The sequence below is a fragment of the Haematobia irritans genome, chromosome 1 (genome assembly GCF_050003625.1).
Source record: "Haematobia irritans isolate KBUSLIRL chromosome 1, ASM5000362v1, whole genome shotgun sequence".
Lineage (NCBI taxonomy): Eukaryota > Metazoa > Arthropoda > Insecta > Diptera > Muscidae > Haematobia > Haematobia irritans.
In genome coordinates, this window is record NC_134397.1 from 271679654 (window position 1) to 271703072 (window position 23419).

The 23419-nt window shown below is 33.7% G+C and overlaps 1 protein-coding gene across 3 annotated transcripts in view; it reads right to left on the minus strand.

Moving 5' to 3' along the window:
* The window catches only part of AstA (allatostatin A), a 73708-nt gene that overhangs the window by 30190 nt on the left and 20099 nt on the right, over nucleotides 1–23419 (minus strand). The window contains exon 1 of one of the 3 annotated variants that reach the window (XM_075294404.1): nucleotides 19173–19478. The exons of the other annotated variants lie outside the window; for them this stretch is intronic. The gene's annotated coding sequence lies outside the window, so the exon portion shown is untranslated. Of the gene's footprint in view, nucleotides 1–19172; nucleotides 19479–23419 lie in introns of those variants that run through there. 3 annotated transcript variants of the gene reach the window in all.

A 23419-nucleotide genomic window follows, 5' to 3' on the forward strand; every position in this document is an offset into this window, starting at 1 on the left:
GGGTTGCCATCGAAGTTGTCATCCGAATCACCATCTTGTGGATAGACAATCTCCACCCAGGAATGTAAGGGTTGATCTTCACCTTCTAGAGCCAGAAATCCAGCGTTACAAAAGAGAGCCTCTAGATCAGACAGCATACCAGACAGGTCTGAACAGGATTCATGAGGATACTGTAGCTGAAGCGGTGAGAAGCTACAAGGTTAATCCTGTTCTCGGAGTCCGACCGCCGCCCATTGCACCGGAGGAGAGAGACCTCCCACGGCAGACAAGGGTAGTTTTGGCCCAACTAAGATCAGGCAAGTGCAGCCGCCTCAATTGATACTTATCAGTGATTGATAGCAGCGTAGCTGACGTGTGTCCCATATGTAATCAAGGGCCACATGACACTCGTCACCTTTTTGCTTGCCTAGCTAAGCCTACCCGTCTCACTACCAGATCACTCTGGACACACCCCCTCCTTGTCGCAGAGTTCCTTGATCTGGCTACCAGCTGAACTACACAAGCATAGAACAAAATGGATGAAACTACTTTAAAAATTTACTTTAATTTTCAACAAATTCAAGAAAATTTATTAGACATAATTAAGTTTTTTCACTTGTTAAAGAAAATTTTGTAGTTTGAAGGAAAAAATTGGAGTTCAAAATTGCAAGAATGTCTTTAGTGACATACGAAGTTCATGATGAACGCATTTGTAGTAAAATTTACAAATTTAAAGAAATAATGAACTATGTTGTGAGAAATACGAATTTAGAAAATATTTATCCTTAATTTGTGTATAATTTTTTCCCGCTTTTTAGATAATTTAACTAACGTACGCAAAAAATTATTAGAGTAAAGGAAAATTTCTCCAAACATAATAATTCCATGAACTAAAATAAAGTTAAATTGGCTTTAGTGAAATAGAGAGTTCACTTTGTTTTGAATATATATAGTCTGGATCGTGGTGAAATTCTGAATTGATGTCCGTCCTCCGTCTGTTGAAATCACGTTAACTTCCGAACGTAACAAGCTATCGACTTGAAACTTGATACAAGTAGCTGTTATTGATGTAACATAGGTATGATAACATTGCAAATGGGCCATATCGGACCACTTGTAAGTATAGCCCATATAAAATGACCATCTACAAAAATTGGTCAATATCGGTTCATATGGGTCCATAATGTATAGCCTTCATATAAAACAATCCCCAATTTTTACCTCATGGGGACTACCATGTGAAAATTGGTTCATACGTTTCATAATTATTTATAGACTCCTCTATATACACGCCGAGAAGGAATATGATCTCTCCACGGTGAACCATCATATGATTGCAAACGGGTTCTTACTAAAATGCCATTTAATTACCTTAGTCGCAGTTGATTAAAAATGCTGGACTTGGAGTCAAGCAAAATTAGCACAACACCACAGCTCAAGCTAAAACCATACGCAATTCAGGCTTCTGATTCCGCCACTGCACGGACGAAAAATACTGTTTTTCATATGCTTGGGTGTAAAAATTATATGTTTGGAACTAAAATTTTTTAACACAATATTTTTAAGTGCAAGCGTATAATGTTCATAAACTAGCATAACATGTTTGGGACATATATGTTAATATGTTACAACATAAATGTTTGTAAATATAATATGCTTAGATGCAAACATATATTAATTTAGAAATTGCCTATAAACATATACGTATTTAGAAAGAGAGACCTGAGAGCATCCTGCAAGTAAAATAATCGAAGTCACCAATTGGCGTCTTAAAAATATATCCACACAAAGAAAATTTCATTAAAATTTTTTACTACCAGTGTATGCCCTAAGGAGAACATAATATGTTTGAACAGTACAAACAATATTTTGTTTGGACCAATCCTGAAAATATATCTGCTTGAAGCAAAATGTGTTTGGGGTTATATGTTACAGAAGCGATTTTTATTTTTTTTTTTTTTTGAGGGCGTACAGAAAAAACATTACGTCACTTTTTTGAGGACACTTTTTTCTCATCAAAAAGTACTGTCCGAGTCTATGTTTAACTCAATTGTAAAGGACTATGCTATGGAATTTAATCATAAATTACAAATAATATACCCCATATATCTTTGGATAGTTTATACAAAAGAATTAAAAAAAAGATTATTCTAACTACTTAAGTAATAAAACATTGAAAATGCAAACAGCCGGTAAATGCCTTAACTAGATTATTATTTCTTTATTCGTTTCTTTTTTCGTCATGGGGTATTTTCTTTAACTTTCACAAAGAAAACAGAAGTTAATGAAGTATCACTTGCCAAGAGTATCTGATAAAATTTCAAGTAGAAATATAACATAAGTAAAAAAAGTGATAATGTCCATTGAAAACGACTATTGGATACCTAAACAAACTCTTCTGAATTGGTATACCATAACATTTAAAAAAATTAAAGAATTTCAAGAATTGGAGGTCATCGGTTAAAATATTAAAGTGAAATGACGATGCATATTAACATAATTGGATAATTTGGTCAACAAACAAACGAAAATAGTGAGGAAATTCACTATTACTGCACTATGAGTTGCTAGGAAAAAAGAGTAAAAGCTGACCAGCAGTTTTTCAGGATAACTATAGATCACACGGCGATATGAAAATATCCCCCAGCAAAATAAGCCCTAAAACCCAAATACCTTAAAACTCCATACAAATTATATATTTAATACAATATTCAAATATTAAACCACGAGATTATAAAAAGAAATTTTTGGGCCTCAGTCATGAACTCATTTGCGCAGGAGGTTAACGTTTATGTAAATGAAAATATAATTCATAACGCAGACGTTTGGAAAACAACAGTGAGCTCGATAGATCACTTACTCAAATGCGCCAGTTATGCTGAAAAATGAGCAAAGTGCCTGTTATCAGATGGAAGATATTATCGAGTACTGAATCCTGAAGTTGGAGTGGATTATATGAATGAAATAGGAAATCTAGATAAAATATCTATTATTATGAGAACTAGGGCCGATGTACTCCCATTAAATGGAAATAAATTCAATATATCCGAAAATAGAGAATTCATACCAAAGAATTCGTCAAAAAATCGTCACTCATAATAAAATAAAAGTTTTATTCAAACATCTGAGGCATCCATATATTGTATACACAATAAAGCTGTTATTAAAAAAGGGGTTTTATTCATTTTAGTTACATGAATAATGCCGTTTAAATCTCTAATTAAGTCATAAAGTTTCCAGTTTTTTAAACGACGATTAATTGAAATAAATTTTTAATTAATTTAAATTAATATATCTGATTGTGACCATATGTACTACATTGTTTAACAACATTTTCTTGACAGAAAAATGTTCTATTCTCTAATCGAATTTAAATCCTTATTACTTGCTCATGTATAATTTTTATTATTATTACTATTATCGGTAATGAATAAATAAATAAAGTGAATTTAACTAAACTGACTTCATAGCGATCAGAATTATTTTGCTTTAAATAGTTTTTAGACAAAAGAATACCTAGCAATGTTTAATTTTCAAAGGGATTCCGAATTTTAGTTTTATTTATATTAATTGCTTTGAAATTTCTTTCTACATTGGAGACGGCTGGGAGCAAGCTACATATAAATTGTGATATTATTGAGATCCAAAATAACTTGTTTACATTACACCACGTTGAAAAATCGTCAAATCGACATAAAAATCCCAAAAAGGAAACACTTGAGTCGAGCATTTTAAAAAATCGTCATCTCATAACTAAGTTGTTTAAAATCGTCGTCAAATCGTCAGAGGCCAAATTTACCATAAAAAATCGTCAAAATGACGAAAAATCGTCAGAGTTGGCACCTCTGAATACAAGAGAAGTAGAAAATCTGAGGCACTTTATAGGCCCGTGTCCAATGTTAAGAGAAATAAGGATATTGTACTTTGGTAATTCTTATTTAGAAGAACACGAAACGAAACAGAGCACGAAGCAGATATAAGAAAAGCAAAACAAACGACAGCTATGGCTCAACACTGCATAGAGTTCGAACATACAGCAGATTTGGAGAATGTGAAAATCTTAGACAAAGAGAGAAGAGTAAATTAACGTTACACTTTAGACAGTCTAAGAATACAACAAAGAATGTAATTTGTCCCCTTTTTGTTACTTCTATCGTTATTTCTTCTTCTGGGATGAATTTTATTGAAAGCTTGCCAATAAAATTCATCCCAGAAGAAGTTGGAAATTACCAAAGAAATGTCGGATAAAAATATGAAGTAAAGTCTTTTTATTTGCATATTTAGAGACCTTAAAAGCCAGATTTAGAATTAATCTAAAAAAATCGAAAAATAATAAACGATCAAGGTCGTATAAAAACCAACAATTTAAGAAACGGTTAGCATTAGAGGTGTGCGCGTGACTGAAATTTCACTCACACTCACGCACATTCACGAAGCAAAATATTTATTCACGCACGCTCACCCACGATACGTGTGGTAGCCAATCCCAATCACGCAGTTTCACGAAATGAAAAAAGTAATTCGTACGTGAGCGTGCGTGAGGCTCACGTACGGATTACTTTTAAAGACTCACGTTCACGCACGATTCACGACAGTTCACGTGATTCACGACAAATTCACGAGACTCACGATATTTTCCAAACGGAAATCAGCAAAGGTAACAAAATTCCAAAATAGAATAACATATAATTCGAGAGCCAAATTAATTTCAGTTAACATACGATTGTAAATTAAATCTTGATTATTGTCGTGAGCGTGATTTTGCAGTGCGCACGCTCACGCACGAAATATTTATTTTAGTCTTATTCACGCACATTCACGAGAGTTGCTTTGGATTTTGTTCACGACTCACATGATTCACGCGTGTCACGATAATTTCGTGTCACGCGCACACCTCTAGTTAGCATATCAAACGGAGAATTTGAAAATTGATGGGAAATATTGTACACGCAGAGAAGGAATATGATCACCGCAACCATGTTCCAAGAGCAAAATGTTACTTTTTCACGGAAAACATGTAGCATGTTTGTCGAAACCATGTTCTTTTCTCGGAAATTATGTATCTTATTTCGGAAAGCATGTTATGTTTGACGAGAAAAGAATATTTTTGCGACAAAAATGGTACATGTAGCCTGCGAAAAAGTAACATGGTGCTCTTGAGGTGATCATATTCCTTCTCTGGGTGTACATGTATGTAAGCAGTGCCTTAAGGTATAGATCGTACATAATAAATTATAACTTTTAAACAAGTATGTAATATAATGCAATTAATCTATTATTTAATTAATTATATTCGAATCGAAAATTTCTGTTCTAACTTAACTAAATGTGTTATATATAACTATATATAACACATTGTTATATTGAGCTACATAAAAAAGAGTACGAAATAAAACTAACTAACTAACTAACCCAAATGAACAATGCCCAAGATTAAGGTGACGCTTCATAACGACTATGAGACCCAAGAAAATGTAACTGAAGAACGAAAATCGATCCCAGAGAAGAATTACGGCTCATTTTCACTGACGTAAATTGAAATATATGTTACTGAGTACGAAAACAATACTAATTTTTGTTACGTCAGTAATTTATATGTTTATTCATTTAGCCTTATGGAACCACATAAGTCAGTTTATATTCGCGTTAACTCACTTTGGACTCTGTTAATTAAAATAAATACTTAAACTCAGCCAGTCACTTTGAAATCGCGTTAGCTCACATTTTAATATATCCATAGCAGTGAGTCATAGATCCCGGCCAAAGGCTGTCAACTTGCATCAATTTAGAATTGGGTTTTTTCTATAGGAGAAATACTTAAATCGCGGCCAAAGGCCGGCCACTCCACTTTCTACCTTCCAATCGCGTTAGCCCACCTAGAACCCCGAACATATTCAAATCGCAGAAAAGGAAGTTAGGCCCACTTGAAAATGAAACAATCCCAAAATGGTATTTAGCGCTAATTTCCATTTGAACTATTGGGGTTTATTTTCATAATGAAAATGGACCCCAAGAATAAATAAAACGAAGTTACAACCCAAAAAGCATACAAATTTGATGTTGTTTTTGTCCATATAATTTTTGGGTTTCTACTTCACTTAGGTTTTGGGTGTCATTTTCTTGGAGCCCATATTCGTTGATGACTCGGATAAAACTAGGAACTTTCAATATCAGGGGAGCAGATAGGTTCGATCAAGTTTTCTACCACTGCGGCGAGGATTTCGATAAAATCTCGAATTCACGTTTCCACTTTAACATATGAGAGCGATACAACATTACAGTATCTCGATAACGAGGAATGGTGTAAGATACAAACAACTTATACACTTTTAAATTCTGGAGGGCTGTAACGATAGCAATCACACTATCATGCTTGAATTCTATCACCAATAACATTATTATATTATAGACCAAAAAGCTTTTGTAACTCTTATTAATACTTAACTTTTATTAATACCAGTAATTAAAATCATATCTTGAGGTCCGGGTTGGAATCCTGCTGAGACCCTCAATTTTTAAAATTATATTTGATTCCTATTAAATATTTTGGAAATTAGTTTTTTTTCTTTAAAATTAGTTTTTTCTTAATTTTTTTTTAATAGAATTACCTCTACAGCGATTATGGGCGCCGTTAATAGTAGCGAAAAGTAATGTCAAATTGCATTTCAGAAAAAATGCAACATTGATGCAATTGACAATGCCAATAAATATAATATTGTTTTCTTAAGTTGTATAATACATCATTTATATTGCAAAATTACAACATTGAATAAATCCATAACGTGGAGTAGGGTATAGTGTGTTGGATTACAAAACAACAGGTCTGAGCTCGATTCCTCCTGGTGTCATAAAGATTTTCAAAGTACAAGTTTGTACCATAAATATAAACAAAGGGAGAAAAAGGCCGAGAATACGAAACTAACTTATAAGAGAGAATAAAATCTATAAATAGATATGAGAGCAGCAACACGCTCGCTCTTTTTGAGTATATTTATGGTAAAGTTATTATTTTTCAATAGCTGGTATGCTTGCGACGAAGTACTTATTTTTCGACTGCTGGTAAGCATACCAGTACCGAAGCAGTTTTCTCCAATGTCATGGCCGTGTAAAAGTATTACTGCTGATATATGTACAAAGAAATTGTTCGATTCCTACTTCGACCGAACCCCAGAAAGTTTTTCAGCGGTGGATTATCCCACCTCAGTAATGCTGGTGACATTTCTGAGGGTTTCAAAGCTTCTCTTAGTGGTTTCACTGCAATGTGGAACGTGTTTGGACTCGGCTATAAAAAGGAAGTCCCTTGTCATTGAGCTGAACATGGAATCGGACAGCACTCAGTGATAAGAGAAAAGTTCACCAATGTGGTATCACAATGGACTGAATAGTCTAAGTGAGCCTGATACATGGGCTGCTATCTAAGCCAAAAAAACCTAAAAAAACTTGACGGCGCTAGGTCACTACTTGTCGTTTACGCGTTTGACACATTAAGATACAAATAAAAAGAAATTAAGAGTTCGAAATATTTTGGAACAAACGGGAAATATAATTTTTAATTTATTGGACCTAGCGCCGTCAATGCAACATTTGGTATGACACAAGCCAATTTCCCATCTTCTAAAGTATTTGCCATCTTCTTTGGTTGTTAACTAATTTACCGCAGGCAAATTAGGTAACAACCAAACCAGGTAATAGGAGTACCTGGTAATATGAGTTTTTGCTGGGAAGTTTGTATACACAAAAATGTAACTCATTTTATTGTTTACAAGCTTGAATTCTATCACCAATAACTTTATTTCCGAATGCAATAATCAACGGCATTTACAACCCTTTAGAAGTGATGCTTTATACAGTAAAGCATTTTGACTTCAAATGAAACTTTTTTTCAAATAAAATGAAACCTTTTTTTAAAATGAAATAAGACCATTTTCATTTCTAACAAAACCTTTTCCTATTCAAATGAAAGGTTTTTGGGGATTATTTTGTGTTGCATTTCAATTTTAGTCCAAAAATGGTATAACAAACCAAATTATATTAATAATTTTTTTTCTTTTATTCGCCAACATTTCAAATGTATTCCACGAATTCCCAATAAAATCTCACCATATAGTTTTGTTTTTTTTTTTTCATAAAAATCTACAAAATAATGTATATGAGAAATTCATAAGAAAAATCAGTTAAGTTTGCCAAAATTTCTCTTTAAGTACATATTCTTCAAAGGATATCATTGCCATTAAATTTAATGACAAGAGATGTGGGAAAAAACTCTAATACTCAACCACAAAAAAAGAAGCTTACATGCAATTCAGAATTATTAAAGTTGTCATCCGTTTTGCTTATCCAGTGCGTGGCTTATGATGACAATAATGATTATGGTGGTGGTTATGGTCATTGGGTGTTATTATTTCATATTTGTTTTCCAGGATGCTAGTGGGCTCATATCATTTGTTCGTATTCCTTGAGAACTCCTAGGCATAGGACAGATGGTTCGGCCGAATGGTGTTATTGTTCTATTTTGTTTATAACCTTAGGTCATTTTCATATGTTGCGCATTTTCGCATATTTTTTCATTTTCATAGAACAGTTTTTTTTCTTCTTATGGTTCACTTCTTATCTTTCCCTGTGGCCTTTTGCCGACCTTAAAGTTTCTTTTTTTCATATGCATGGAAGCATAATTCTTTTTTGTTGACCATTTGGTCTTTTGATGCTGACTAAAGTTTTTGATTGTAGGAGTCGAAATAAATTACAAGGACTAGCTTAAGGGCACGCTGGTAATCAATTATTTGTTGGGAGATTTTCAATTAAATCCTTTTTATATTGGTGGCCTTTCTTAATGGATTTTGTTTCATTTTGAATGATTTTGTTATTTTTTAATTTTCCTATGGACGAATGCATATGAATGTGACAAAAAAGATTCATATGTAAATGTTTGGTCGTAAGAAAATAAAATGTCCTTATTACTCATAAAGTTTTCGTCTGGTCCCAGTTAGTTAATAATAAATAGTTTTATTAAAGTAATACTGAACAAATATTGCCTTGAGCACAAAAAAATAATCCTTGAAAGAACTTGTGCAATTTCTTAGCATAAAAAGCCCATTTCATTGAAAAAAAAAATTTTTTTCTTCGACTAAATGTGGCCAAAATTTTCAAAACAGTCGTTTTAAAATAGTCATTTTCATATAAACGAAATTTTTATTGCATTTTACTCGATTTCTCCTTGTTAAAATCGTCCTTAAATTTACGATTTTTTATAATTTTACTATAAAGTTAAAACATATTTCAAACTAGGACATGATATAGATTATCTTTGTTCTAATGTAAACCAGAGTGGACTAATCGATTTTTAAACAAGTTGAAATTCGATATTTTTTTTAATAAGACTATTTTTAGGGTAACTCTCGGGTGGCTGATATGTAATTCGACAAGGTAAAGCAAAAATATTAGAATCAGTTTAGCTGTGGTCGAATTGGCTACACAGAAAAAAAATTGAACTAAATTGTATTCCATATTTTGAGATTCGCTAATTAACGAAAATTTCTGGCATTTTTGGTTCTTTAACAACCATTTACGAAATGCATCCTTCTCGAAATGAAAATATTGACTAAAAATAAAGAACAAATCTTAGGCTCCAGATCATTTCCATTTTAACCGTGCTGTAGATCATTCTTACTATTTTTGAAAAGTGTAAAAAAAACTTCTTCTGTTTTAGTTAGAATTGAACTTATTTGTATGTCATTGAAATTTCACTGCACTTTAGTTCATAAAATGTTTGAGACATATTTGGAATAAAGAAACAATCGTTGGGCTGGGGAAATTTTCGTACAAGATTGTGTGGCCGATATCTCGCAAACTAAAAAGTTCTATCTACACCGAAAGAATTTTCTTCGTAAAAAGAACGAAAAATTTCATTAAAAGTACGAAATTTGTCATTGTTTTACAACCAAAGAAACTTTTCATTAAAAGTACGAAATATTTCGTACTTTTTTACGAAGAAAAGTTCTTCCAAATATTCGTAGTTTGTAAGAAAAAAATTCGTACTTTTTATGAAGAATCTTTGTACTTTTTATAAAAAATCTTCGTACTTTTTATGAAGCAACTTCGTTCTTTTTATGAAAATGTTTTGTACTTTTTATGAAAAACTTTCGTAGTTTTTATTAAAAAATTTTAGAAAAAAATTTATAGTCGAAAGTGCATTTGGTTGTAGTTACAAGTGTGAAAAATGACATCACTACTTTACATCTTAAGTTTTTGAATAATTTTTAGTTTTATTGCTTTACTTTTATTCATAGCGCGCTATCACCCAAATGAGAAGTAGCATAGACTTGCATAAAAAAATAGAATAAAAGATTACACTCATGCTCATTATAAAAAACAATTTTATGTCGCGAACGGAAATTTTACAAATACAATGAAACTTATTCGTTATTTCAAAGAAAATGTTTCGTACTTTTGATGAAAAAATGTTAACTCAGAATGTTTCGTAACATATTCGTAAAACCTTCTTCACAAAATTCATGAAATTTGAAGAAAGTTTCGTTAAAAGTACGAACTTTTTACGAAGAAAAGTCAATGTAGAATATTTCGTAGACGTTTCGTATATTCGTAAAATGTTCTTCGTAAAATTTACGAAAATGAATGAAAATTTCGTTATTTTAATGAAGAATTCACGAAGAATAGTTAATGAAGAATTCTTCGTAAAATTAATGAAGAGAATTCTTTCGGCGTAGCGAAGAAAATAACCATCGAAATCGCTTTTATAATTGCGCATTTGACAGCTAAAACAAAATTTCATACCCCCGAGGTGAACAAATTTCAACGTCTACAGGTCAGCCCGTGGACCCACTAGGAACCAACAAAATTGCAAAATTAGAGGAAAACACCTCAGCTTTCACACAAAGAAAAAATTATATTGATATCTTCCGTTCAAACGAAACAGAATTATTATTTCCTAAAAAAAAATTGGAATCACTGTTCATCGTTGGAAAGGAGCACATTCTTTGCAGCAAAATTTATCAGCAATCAAAAAGTTCAAAAAAATGTTCACATAACCACGGTGACCAATATTAGAGGCCTGTAAATAGGGCTCTGGTAAACCTAGGGTCTCATACAAAGGGCCATCTATACTCGTTCCCAAATTAGGGACATTTTGCTATATGTTTTATCTCACCCTTCTATGCAATGAGATATTTTTGAACCCTTTGTATGGAAGGTACGTCAAGATGTGGCCTGATCGGAAACAAACTTCGCATTATTCTTAGTTTTGATCAACAAGACCCTTCAAAGCCCACCATCAACAAGACTTTCCTACGATGCCTCCTTCTATTTCTGTCCACTCGTTGTATGGGATCGAAGCATTGTGCAACGGCTTTTCATTGGAGAAAACCAAATTCGATAACTCGCATTTTCGTGCAAGCGGAGCAACGCCAAGCGATGAATTTAGTCTAAGAAGATTTATTTACACGAAGATTTATTTACACGTAAATACTGGAGGGCTGTACCGATAACCTCATGCGATTTTCATGATATATATAAAGCAATCAAACTATCACGTTTGAATGCCATAACGAATAACTTTATTTGTGAATGCATTTGGTCAAAATGCTTTTGTAAGTTTGTAAACAACAAAATGAACTGTCACTGGAATAAATCTGCAATGAGACGAGCAATTTGGTGGAAGTGGTTTCACTGCAATGTGGAACGCCTTTCGGACTCGGCTATAACATGGAGGTCCCTTGTCATTAAGCTTAACATAGAAGCGGGCAGCACTCAGTGATAAAAGTTCACTACTGTGGTATAGCAACCTGAAGTCAATTGTAATACATATCAGTCTCACTGAGTGAGAAGGCAGCTAGTACAACTGAGAGACAGTCGGGCTTCACTAGAATGTTTTAGAATATCACACTAACGAAGAATATCTACAGACTTTTAATCGCGAATGTAATGAATCTGGTCCCGTCCTGTCCGTCCGATTCGAGAGATAGAGTCGCAATTGATAATTTTCGAAATTTGACTCAAAAGTTCTAAAACTTTTTTGTCTAAATTTTAATTTAAGAAGAAATATAAGTAATTAAAATAAGAAAATAATAACAAAAAATTTTTAAGTTACTAGATAAACAAAAACGAAAAAATAAATAAATAAAAAATAAGGATTAATATTCATTCTGTCATTTTACTGGCGTAAGGATTTCTACACACTTTCTCTTTTTACTGGCGTAAGGCTTGAACATTCTTTGCAGCCCACGATATATTTTATGTTCATTCTAACTCTCATGGAAATCCAACTGAAAAACCATCTCATAAAATGTTCTTTGAAAAACATATGGATAATAGGTAAGTGGACCAATTACTTGATGGTCTAAGGTAATCATGGCGTGAATAAACACACACGATAGCAATGAAACTCACACTAACATATACACATGCAACTGGACAATGATAGGTGTAACAGATAAATCTATGCAAAATATGCCAAATTAAATTCTCACCCACTCACAAAACCAAAGGAATTTCTATGGAATACCATTTGGTTCGCTTTTTGTTATTTTTGGTAAAGGTATTAAATAACAAAAGACTCTTTCCTCTATTTTTTTATATTCCAAAGGATTCAAGTAAGGGAATATATTTTGTGAATAAAATTTTGTAGGGAAGATTATGTAAATACACCTGAATTGTCTGGGTATTAAAGACACTTAGTAAGGGTAGAGTGTCTGGAATGGTATTTAAACCAATGTCCGTCTATACATATCATTAACAATTACATGGTGTCAGAATATAATTTAGTTCTTTACTATGGACTCCTATCGGGAGCTATTATATGGGAATGCTATTCAAAAAGACTAATGTGATAGGCTTATACCTTGGTTTCTGAACAACATAAATTTTTTTGTTGGAAAACTAAACCTCTGCATGTCATTATTAACCCATAATAGACAGAATATTGTCTTAGTTCTCTCATGTAACCTTGATTATCCTTTTTTCATCGTAGACTGTTTTTCAAAAAGGTCAATGTGGTTATGATTTTATTTAAATAGGATATTTTGGAGATATTTGCAAATGGAGAACATCGATAAACAAATGTTCTGATATGTTACGTGTCTCAGAATTTCTAATTAAGAAAATTTCTAAACGAACTTCGTTTGGGATTTCTATTACGCTGTAATGAAGTTCATTTGATAAATATATCGTTGTGGCACATTCGACTCGCTACCTTTAAAATACGGATAAGATCCGTGCCATATATTAATTATTACTTTTCTTTACTCATATCATAATACTGTCAAACAATGTTACTGTTGTACCACTTAAGTGGCAAATTTGCCATTATTTTTAAGCAGTGATACATTTGTGCCACTTTTTTGTTGTGCCTTTTATACACGTTTGTGCTTCCTTTTCATCATACTGTGCCCCTTCTTAAATACATTTAATTATACTGTAATAGTTTTTATACATTTTAATCTCAAATAATTAATTATGTAATTTTGCCACTTTTTGTAAGCAATGCCATTAAATGTCATACTTTTACATTTGCGTGCGACCATTTTGTCATGATGTACCACTTTTTGATTAACTCCAAAATTTGGTGCCTTAATATAAAATCAAACTAATGCGTTCAATACTTTAACTTTGAGCCATGTTTTCCTTTCAAAAAATAGTGTTTTTCGGGGGACAACTGTGCCACTTTTTTATAATTTGTAAGTGACACTCATTCTAAAGCCGATTTATTTCAGGCTCATTTAGACTATTCAATTTCTTTGTGACACTTTATGCATAATTTTGTAGATATTGTTTAACGGTAACACTGTTTGTGAAAAATGTCCAGTCTTGTATCATACTTTCGGCTAAAAGTATGCAAAGAAATCAGAAATTTCTGGAATAGCAAAAGCTGCTGAATAACAGGTTGGTTTATAAGTCCCCGCTCTGATACATAGATGGCGTCGCTAGTATTAAATGCATATTATTTTTATATAGTACCAACCTTCGAATGATTCGTGTCAAATTTGACGTCTGTAAGTCAATTAGTTTGTGAGATAGACCGTCTTTTGTGAATCAACTTTTGTTATTATGAGAAAAATGGAAAAAAGGAATTTCGTGTTTTGATAAAATAGTGTTTTCTGAAGGGAAAAAATACGGTGGAAGCAAAAACTTGGCTTGATAATGAGTTTCCGGACTCTGCCCCAGAGAAATCAACAATAATTGATTGGTATGCAAATTTCAAGCGTGGTGAAATGAGCACGCAGGACGGTGAACGCAGTGGACGCCCGAAAGAGGTGGTTACCGACGAAAACATCAAAAAAATCCACAAAATGATTTTGAATGACCATAAAATGAAGTTTATCGAGATAGCAGAGGCCTTAAAGATATCAAAGGAACGTGTTGGTCGTATCATTCATTAATATTTGGATATGCGGAAGCTCTGTGCAAAATGGGTGCCACGCGAGCTCACATTTGACCAAAAACAACAACGTGTTGATGATTCTGAGCGGTGTTTGCAGCTGTTAACTCGTAATGCACCCGAGTTTTTCCGTCGATATGTGACAATGGATGAAACATGGTTCCATCAGTACACTGTGTCCAATCGACAGTCGGCTGAGTGGACAGCGGCCGCTGAACCGTCTCCGAAGCGTGGAAAGACTCAAAAGTCAGCTGGCAAAGTAATGGCTTCTGTTTTTTGGGATGCGCATGGAATCATTTTTATCGATTATCTTGAGAAGGGAAAAACCATCAACAGTGACTATTATATGGCGTTATTGGAGCGTTTGAAGGTCGAAATCGCGGCAAAACGGCCCCATATGAAGAAGAAAAAAGTGTTGTTCCACCAAGACAACGCACCGTGCCACAAGTCATTGAGAACGAAGGCAAAAATTCATGAATTGGGCTTCGAATTGTTTCCCCACGCTCCGTATTCTCCAGATCTGGCCCCAGCGACTTTTTCTTGTTCTCAGACCCCAAAAGGATGCTCGCAGGGAAAAAAGTTGGCTGCAATGAAGAGATGATCGCCGAAACTAAGGCATATTTTGAGGCAAAACCGAAGGAGTACTACCAAAATGGTATCAAAAAATTGGAAGGTCGTTATAATCGTTGTATCGCTCTTGAAGAGAACTATCTATATATATAAAATTCAATCTATGTTTGTTTATTTGTTTGTTTGTTTGATTGTTTGTTTGTATGTACCGAGTTGGCTCCGAAACGGCTGATCCGATTTACTTGAAACTTTCAGAGATCGTAGGGGGCGTTCATGTGGTGAAAATAGGGTACCTCATTTTTTGACACTTGGTCGCGGAGGGGGACCTCCCCTTTGGCGGACTTTTTGAAAATTGTCCCAAAGTTGACCGATTTGCTTGAAATTTTCATTGAAGGTTGGGATTGGCATCTAGACAAAGATCCGCTACTTTATATTTCGATATTTGGTGGCGGAGGGGGACCTCCCTTTTGTTCGACTTTTTTTAAAGTACAGTGAAAAAACGAAAATTCTCTAAATTATCTAAGATTTACAGAGAACATGCGGTGAGGTTATGGAATTAATATGGGGTACCTGATGATTTCATATGCCCTTGCCCTACTTTTTGAAACTTGGAACAAAATTATGCGATTTGCTTGAAATTTTCATAGAATGTTGGGGTTGGCATCTAGACAAAAATCTGCTACATTATTTTTCGATATTTGGTCGGGGAGGGGCGCCACCCCTTTGCCCGACTTTTTTTAAAGTACAGTGAAAACAAAACTAAACTCCCCCGACTGAAATTTTACGGAACAAATGTGTGAGGTTATGAAATTTATATCAGGTTCCTGATTTTTTAATAAAAATAAAAGGGCATAGGGAGACATCCGCTTCTCTTAAGTACATACAGAGAAACAATTAAACTTTACCGAGTTACTTGAAATTTACAGAGGACTGGGGAGAGGTTACGATATTAATAGTTGATACCTGATTTTGTGATATTTGAATGGAAGAGAGGTCGCCCCTTTAGGCTTATAATTTGCTTTACATTTTCTGGGACGTTTACAAAAGATACGCTACATCACTTTTCGATATTTGGTCGGGGAGGAGGTCCTCCTCTAAAGCTACAAAAAAAAACAAAAATTCTTAAGTTTTCTTGAAATTAGCAAAAGCAGTGGGGGAAGGTTATGAACGAAGAGGCAACCTTCCTTGCCCCACACTTGAAGGAAAGTTTCAAGAATTTTCAGGGAAAGTTAGGGATGCTATTCACTACGGTGTTTGTCGATATTGTATCGGGAAAAGTGACGTCCCTTTAAAACAATAGAGCAAAATTTAAACATCTCCGATCTACTTGAAATTTACAGGGAACGTGGGAGAAGGTGATTAAATGTATACATGATTGATGATTAGTAGGTATATGATTTTTCGATATCTGGTTGGTGAAGGGGAAAATTGAAATAAACTTTGTCGATTTACTTCGATAGAATTTATAGGGATCATTGAATAGTTTGTGAAATTAATATAGGGTACGTGATAGTTCGATATCAGGTCGGAGTAGAGCGAAGGTGGGGAGAGGGTTCCCTTTTGTCCGTTTTTTTTTTTCTTAAATTGAAAGTAGAGGGTTTTCTGTAAATGGGAACTCGATACATAATTTTATGACATATTTTATGCACAGGCTTCTGCCTGACTTCTTTTTAGTAAAGAACTTAAATTTACATGAAATTGGCAGCCAACGTAAAGGGTGCATCATTTTCCAACATTTTAGCAAATATTAATCAGGTAAAATTTTTTACTACTTTTGTTTTTTCCGATTTATTGGATGGGAAACAGTAATTCTTTATATGTTATTATAATGTAGTGCTCAATTTTCAGATATGTTGAGAAGAAAGATACCTTTCCTTGACAAACCACACTTAAAATTCACAAGAAATATATAAGATTGTCCAACTACTTGAATACAGAACATTATATAAAAAATTTGGAGGAAAGGGTACACCCTCTCTCCGATATTTTTTAAGACGAACCGTTTTACATATGCATATCCGTCGTATTTGTACCTATAAACGAAAAAGCACGTAGTCGGATTTGTTTGAAAGAATTCAAATCTTTTCGAATTTGTTTTCAGCACGAAGGATATGGTTGACTAACTTAACGCAAAATATTCCTACAAATACGCTTTGGAAGGCGCAGCAAAGCAGGCCGGGTTACGCTAGTGTTGAATAATAACAACGAATTTTGACAAAAAAATGTGTTTTTCTTTGTTAGACCGGGGACTTATCAGCCAACCTGTTAACTGTTGATGAGACCGTTGTTCAGATATAAGGCTTAAGGTTGTTAGATGCTGTCGTAGAGAGCTTAGGGTTCTCACTGGACAGCTCTGTAAACGCTCATATAGGTAAATTCGTTTAATTATAGGTTAGGTTAGGTGGCAGCCCGATGTATCAAGCTCACTTAGACTATTCAGTCCATTGTGATACCACATTGGTTAGGTTAGGTTAGGTTAGGTTATGTGGCAGCCCCATGTATCAGGCTCACTTAGACTATTCAGTCCATTGTGATACCACAGTGGTGAACTTCTCTCTTATCACTGAGTGCTGCCCGATTCCATGTTAAGCTCAATGACAAGGGACCTCCTTTTTATAGCCGAGTCCGAACGGCGTTCCACATTGCAGTGAAACCACTTAGAGAAGCTTTGTAACCCTCAGAAATGTCACCAGCATTACTGAGGTGGGATAATCCACCGCTGAAAAACTTTTTGGTGTTCGGTCGTAGCAGGAATCGAACCCACGACCTTGTGTATGCAAGGCGGGCATGCTAACCATTGCACCACGGTGGCTCCCACATATACCACATTGGTGAACTTCTCTCTTATCACTGAGTGCTGCCCGATTCCATGTTAAACTTAATGACAAGGGACCTCCTTTTTATAGCCGAGTCCGAACGGCGTTCCACATTGCAGTGAAACCACTTAGAGAAGCTTTGAAACCCTCAGAAATGTCACCAGCATTAGTGAGGTGGCATAATCCACCGCTGAAAAACTTTTTGGTGTTCGGTCGAAGCAGGAATCGAACCCACGACCTTGTGTATGCATGCTAACCATTGCACCACGGTGGCTCCCTTCGTTTAATTATAACTTTTTCTTTATAAAAAACATGTGCCACGTTTTGTGCCACTTTTTAGAATTCCCAACGTATGAAAGTATCGTAACGAAAAATTAAGTCATTTTTTCGACTTAAGAATGGGTATCTTTACATGAAAGAAAATGTTGTTGGACTAAGGTCAACTTGGTTCTGATAATTATGAAAAATTCTTCAAAATTAATGAAATTATCTTTGAATTTGTTGTCTTTTTGCATCTGGTCTGGTTTTCCAACACTTTATTTAAAAGACAATTTTCCTTGAAACGTAGCATAACTTCCACTTGAAGTCGAGTCTGAATTTTAAGTATGCGTTAACAAGCTTTTAAAGAACTTTGATATCACATGAAGAAACAAGAAAAATAATTATAAATTCGAATTTGTTTCCTAGTATCAAGTACGCGAAACTTCAATTTAAACGAAAATTATGTCATTTTTGGCTCGGAATCAATACAAAAATCATTAGTGTAAAGACAAAATTTTTGGAAACGGGTAATTAAAAAAGTATCCTCTATACACTTTGTCTTTATTTTAACGATTTCGGTATCAATTCGGATAGACAAGGAATTCAAAATATCCAGCGCTATGAGATATTAGTTGTGAATAAATTGTTAAATATTATTTCATAACTTAAAAACCAAGTTAGCCTTTAATACCAAAAATGCTATTGCTAACACTACATCATAAGCGATTGAAAGTAAAATTTTCAAAATCTGCTGCTAGTGGAACTCCAAGCTGCGCTCATATATTTTCATCATAGCAAAAGAAATTATTGAAAGGAATTGTAAAGGATGATATTTTCTATTCATATACCAAACAATTTAATAGACATATTTTGATAAGTTCTATCTGATATAAAATTTAGAATTATTGTATTTTTTTTTTTATAAAAATCAAAATAAAATATATTTTTGATGTTTAATTTCCTATAGTTAGGATATACTTTGTCCGACGGAATATTTTAGTACCGAATAAACATCTTATTATCACTTTATATTAACTGGCCTTAGTTTGCATTTAACATTTATATTCAAATCATTCTTAAAATATTTTCCACTATAAGTGCCCGTCAGTTTATTTAATTTATTTTCTGTACTTATAAAATAACATAAATCCACTTACATTTAATACAAATGAAATCACAAAATATTTTGTGAATTTCCAAAGAAAAGTTTTATCCAGGAACTATTTCGTTTGTCACAAACAATTGATCAAATAATTTTGATGTTTACCAGCACTTTTCTTCGAATTTTTGAATAAGGACAAAATGTAACAGTTTATTATTTTGTTCGATTACACAAGGACACAGTTTTTATTTTGAATTGGACTTTCACCAAAGTACATGCGTTCGATTGTACTGCTCTTATGTTTCTTTGTGTTGTTCACAGGTCAAATGTCGGTTAACTTTTGCAGAATATTTGCTGACATCCGTGGTTCTTATATGGAGGAGGACGATGTCGTTAGGCTGCTGCCTTTCTAACCAAATGCTTCGTTGCTAGCATTGTTAAATGCTAAACTATGGCAGTCAAAGTATGCGAGTATATGTGTTTGTATGTGTTAGTTGGTGTTTGTCACTGTTTAAAACACTGTTGCTTTTTCGGGACACAACAATAACAACCCCACTAGTTCTACCCCACCCACAAATTCATAACAGAAAAAAACAACACCACCATCACCATCAGTTGGTGTAAAGCATTCACCACACTATTACAGTTGGACCCATCGGCTATGCATAGCACTTTATCTTTGACTTATCCTTTTCGGCATCATCACCGCCATTCGCAGTCGTCGTCATTGTTATTTCATCGTTCACGAAGTCATCTTTGCCTTTTCGTGCAACAAGTTGGGAACAGTTTTTTCAACAACTTGTTGTAACTAATTCGTTAATATAAAACCACCCTTTACCACCCACTCTCTATTTCACCATTATACACCATTCCTACATAGGCTATGTGTAGTATTTTGGATGTATGGAAAGTCTTTTTAAAATACCGGAAACAGTGTTGTATTTCAGTGTTTGATATTTTTTGTCAGCGAGTGGGAACACTACATTTGGCGGAAGTAACAACATTTGGTGAATTTATAGATGAAAGGGAATAATTTATAAGCGGGGTTTTGAATGTTTTGAATTATTATTTTTGAAATATAGGTGCAACTCATAATTAATGGGAGATAATAAATAATTATTAACTTTTTATACCCTTCACCACTACTGTGGTACAGGGTATAATAAGTTTGTGCATTTGTATGTAACGCCAAGAAATAGTGGTCAGAGACCCATCTTTTAGTATACCGATCGGCTTAGAATAAAATTCTGAGTCGATACAGCTCGTAATTTAAGTCCGATCGTCCTCAAATTTGGCATAGGGCCGTTTCTTGGGGCAGAGACAATCGCTATTGGTTTTGGAAAAAATCGGTTCAGATTTAGATATAGCTGCCATATATATTTATCCCCGATTTGGTCATAGTTAACGTGTTGATGAACCGATTTTCTTGAAATATCGTACATCCAAATATTTTAAGAATCTCGAAAATCTTGCAAAATATCAGCCAAATCGGTTCAGATTTAGATATAGCTCCCATATATATCTTTCGTCCGATCTAGACTCATATGACCACAGAGGCCAAAGTTTACTACAGATGTTTGTGAAATTTTGCACAGAGGGTAGAATTGACATTCTACCAATGCTTGGTAAATTTGGTTGAAATCGGTTCAGATTTAGATATGGCTCCCATATATATCTTCCGTCCGATTTGCACTCATATGACCAGTTGGGCCAAAGTTATACTCCCATTTACGTGAAATTTCGCATAGATAGCAGAATTATTATTCTAACTATACGTGTCAAATTTAGTCAAGATCGGTTCATAGCATATATATGTAGCTCCCATACACGGATGAAAAAGACTGTTTTTCATATGTTTGGCTATAAACATTATATGTTTGGAACACAAATTTTTAAACACAATATTTTTGAGTGCAAGCATATAATGTTCATAAACTAGCATAACATGTTTGGGACATATATGTTAGTATGTTAGAACATATTATGTTTGGGACATAAAATGTTTGTAAATATAATATGCCTGGATGCAAACATATATTAATTTAGAAATAGCCTATAAACATATATGTGTTTAGTAGCTTGGAGCGCTATTTAACAGGGAGCGATATTGAATTAAGTTGGTGGTTGTTGCTTGTTATTACAAAATTAACATTTTATTTTTCCTTGGGCAGTTGATCAGCTACTTCCTTGATCCTTACAAACTGTGTGGTCCGCTGTTCGAATCCCCGCCCGGCAAAAGGTAAAATTAAAATAAAAAAATCATAAAATTGAATAATTTCTTCTACAATGTTTGTATTACAGAAAAAGGTGCTAAGAACTAAAAAATCTCGTGGAAATGAGAAAGATGTGGGGGAATATACAATTAGGCAGAAACAAAATTTTGAGCATTCAGGTCGAAAACCTATTTTGTTAGCACCTATATTACCTGTTTATTTTCATAATTCATTATGATTGTAAATATATAAATAAATAAAAATTCTCCCAAACAATATTTTTTTAAGCATATAATATTTTTGGGTGCAAAATGCTTCCAAACATATTATATGTTCACATAATAACATATTGTTTTTTGGAAGACAACATTATTGAATTTGGATGCAAAAATACAAAATGTTTGTAACTTAGACTACCCAAACATATATTGTTTAGACCAATATGCTTTCAAACATATTATATATTGGAAGAGGTCAAACATATAAATGCTTGGGCAATACCCAAAAATGTATATGCTTGAAGCAAAATATGTTTGGGAGTATATGTTACAGAAGCGATTTTTTGTGAGGGTGTATATACGTACAGCAGAGTTGGGGAAATATGGTAGACTGTTACACATTTTAGACCCATTTTCAATGGAAGTTTCCTCCAATTAACTGGATAGCGTTAGCCGATTTAAATTTTAATTCTAGAGATTTTGCAGAAGTAAAAAAATTTTCTCCTTTATATAGCTTCCAGCAAATGTGAAGTAGTTGAGATGGTAACACAAATTTTGGCCTACATAGGGGTGAAGGGTATAATATAGTCGCCCCCCCCACGACTTTACTTACTTGTTATATATATTTTTTGGAGCTTTCATTGTTAAATGCGAATAAAACAAATATTGATTTATTCCATTTTTTCCATCCAACGTTTCGCTGGGACTATTTCCAGCTTCACCAAGGATGATTTTTATATATTTTTTATAAATTTTAAATTTCAGGTATAACTCACATAGTTTAAACAAATCACTTTATGTACGTGATATTTAAAATTAGGCAACCTTAATACTAGGTTACGCAATTTACACAATATTAAGAACAAAATTCCTTACAATAACAATATTTTTATTAAAAAAAAAAGTTTATAATCTTTGCTTCAAAAAATGTTGTCATTAAATTTAGAGCATACATCTTGGAAATATACGTCCTTTCGTTAATATCGTATGTCTTCGAAATAAGGGAAAATTTCCCTAACGTAAGAACCCAGCCAATTGCATTCAAATCGATGATTTGACAGTGGCATAGGAAAAGAGATATGTTTGTTTCGAATTTATTTCGGCATAAGCCGGCTATCATGCAAAACCTTTTCTCGGAAGGCTCAAGTGTGGTTCATTGTTGGGTTTAATGAACTGCCTGAATTTATTCTGATAATTGGTTGATAGTTTTGCTTCAAGTAGAGGATGCTGATGAGGAATGTGGTAATTCCGAAACGTGCGTCCATCCAACCATCTTGCAGTCTATAGAGCTTTGCCCAAATAAATTTGACAAACATTCCTTTCCTCTGTTGGTTAAGCTACACTTGTAGTTTAGTCAATGTATGGTTTTAAGCTGAAATAAAAAAACAACAACAATGCGTAAGAAAAAATATTTTGATTTAACAGAAATATCAAATATAAGATTTGTGGTTTCTCTCTTAGTTACTAAGGCTATCACAATTCCTTAGTAACACATATTTCATTGTTTTCTTAAAACTTCATATTTTTTCATCCATTAGGGTTCATTTTCACACGGTCTGTGAAATCAAAAGTGAAAATGAGCCCTAATTGCATGCTTCAGTTACATTTTGTTGGGGATCATATTCATTATGAAGCAACGCTCCATATTTGTGTCCCTATTTCATTTGGGTTTTTGGGGCTCATTTTGCTGGGGACCCCTTTGATAACGCCGCGAATAGCTCCTGTTGTGGTATCAGAGAAAAATGGAAAATCTCAAGAAAAATATCACCAATAATAAGATTTACTTTCGCTACAAGGGGAGGGTACATTTTTCTCCTTTCATTAATTCTGAGTGGAATAGCTAGAAAATATACAACTGAGTCATTCCAATA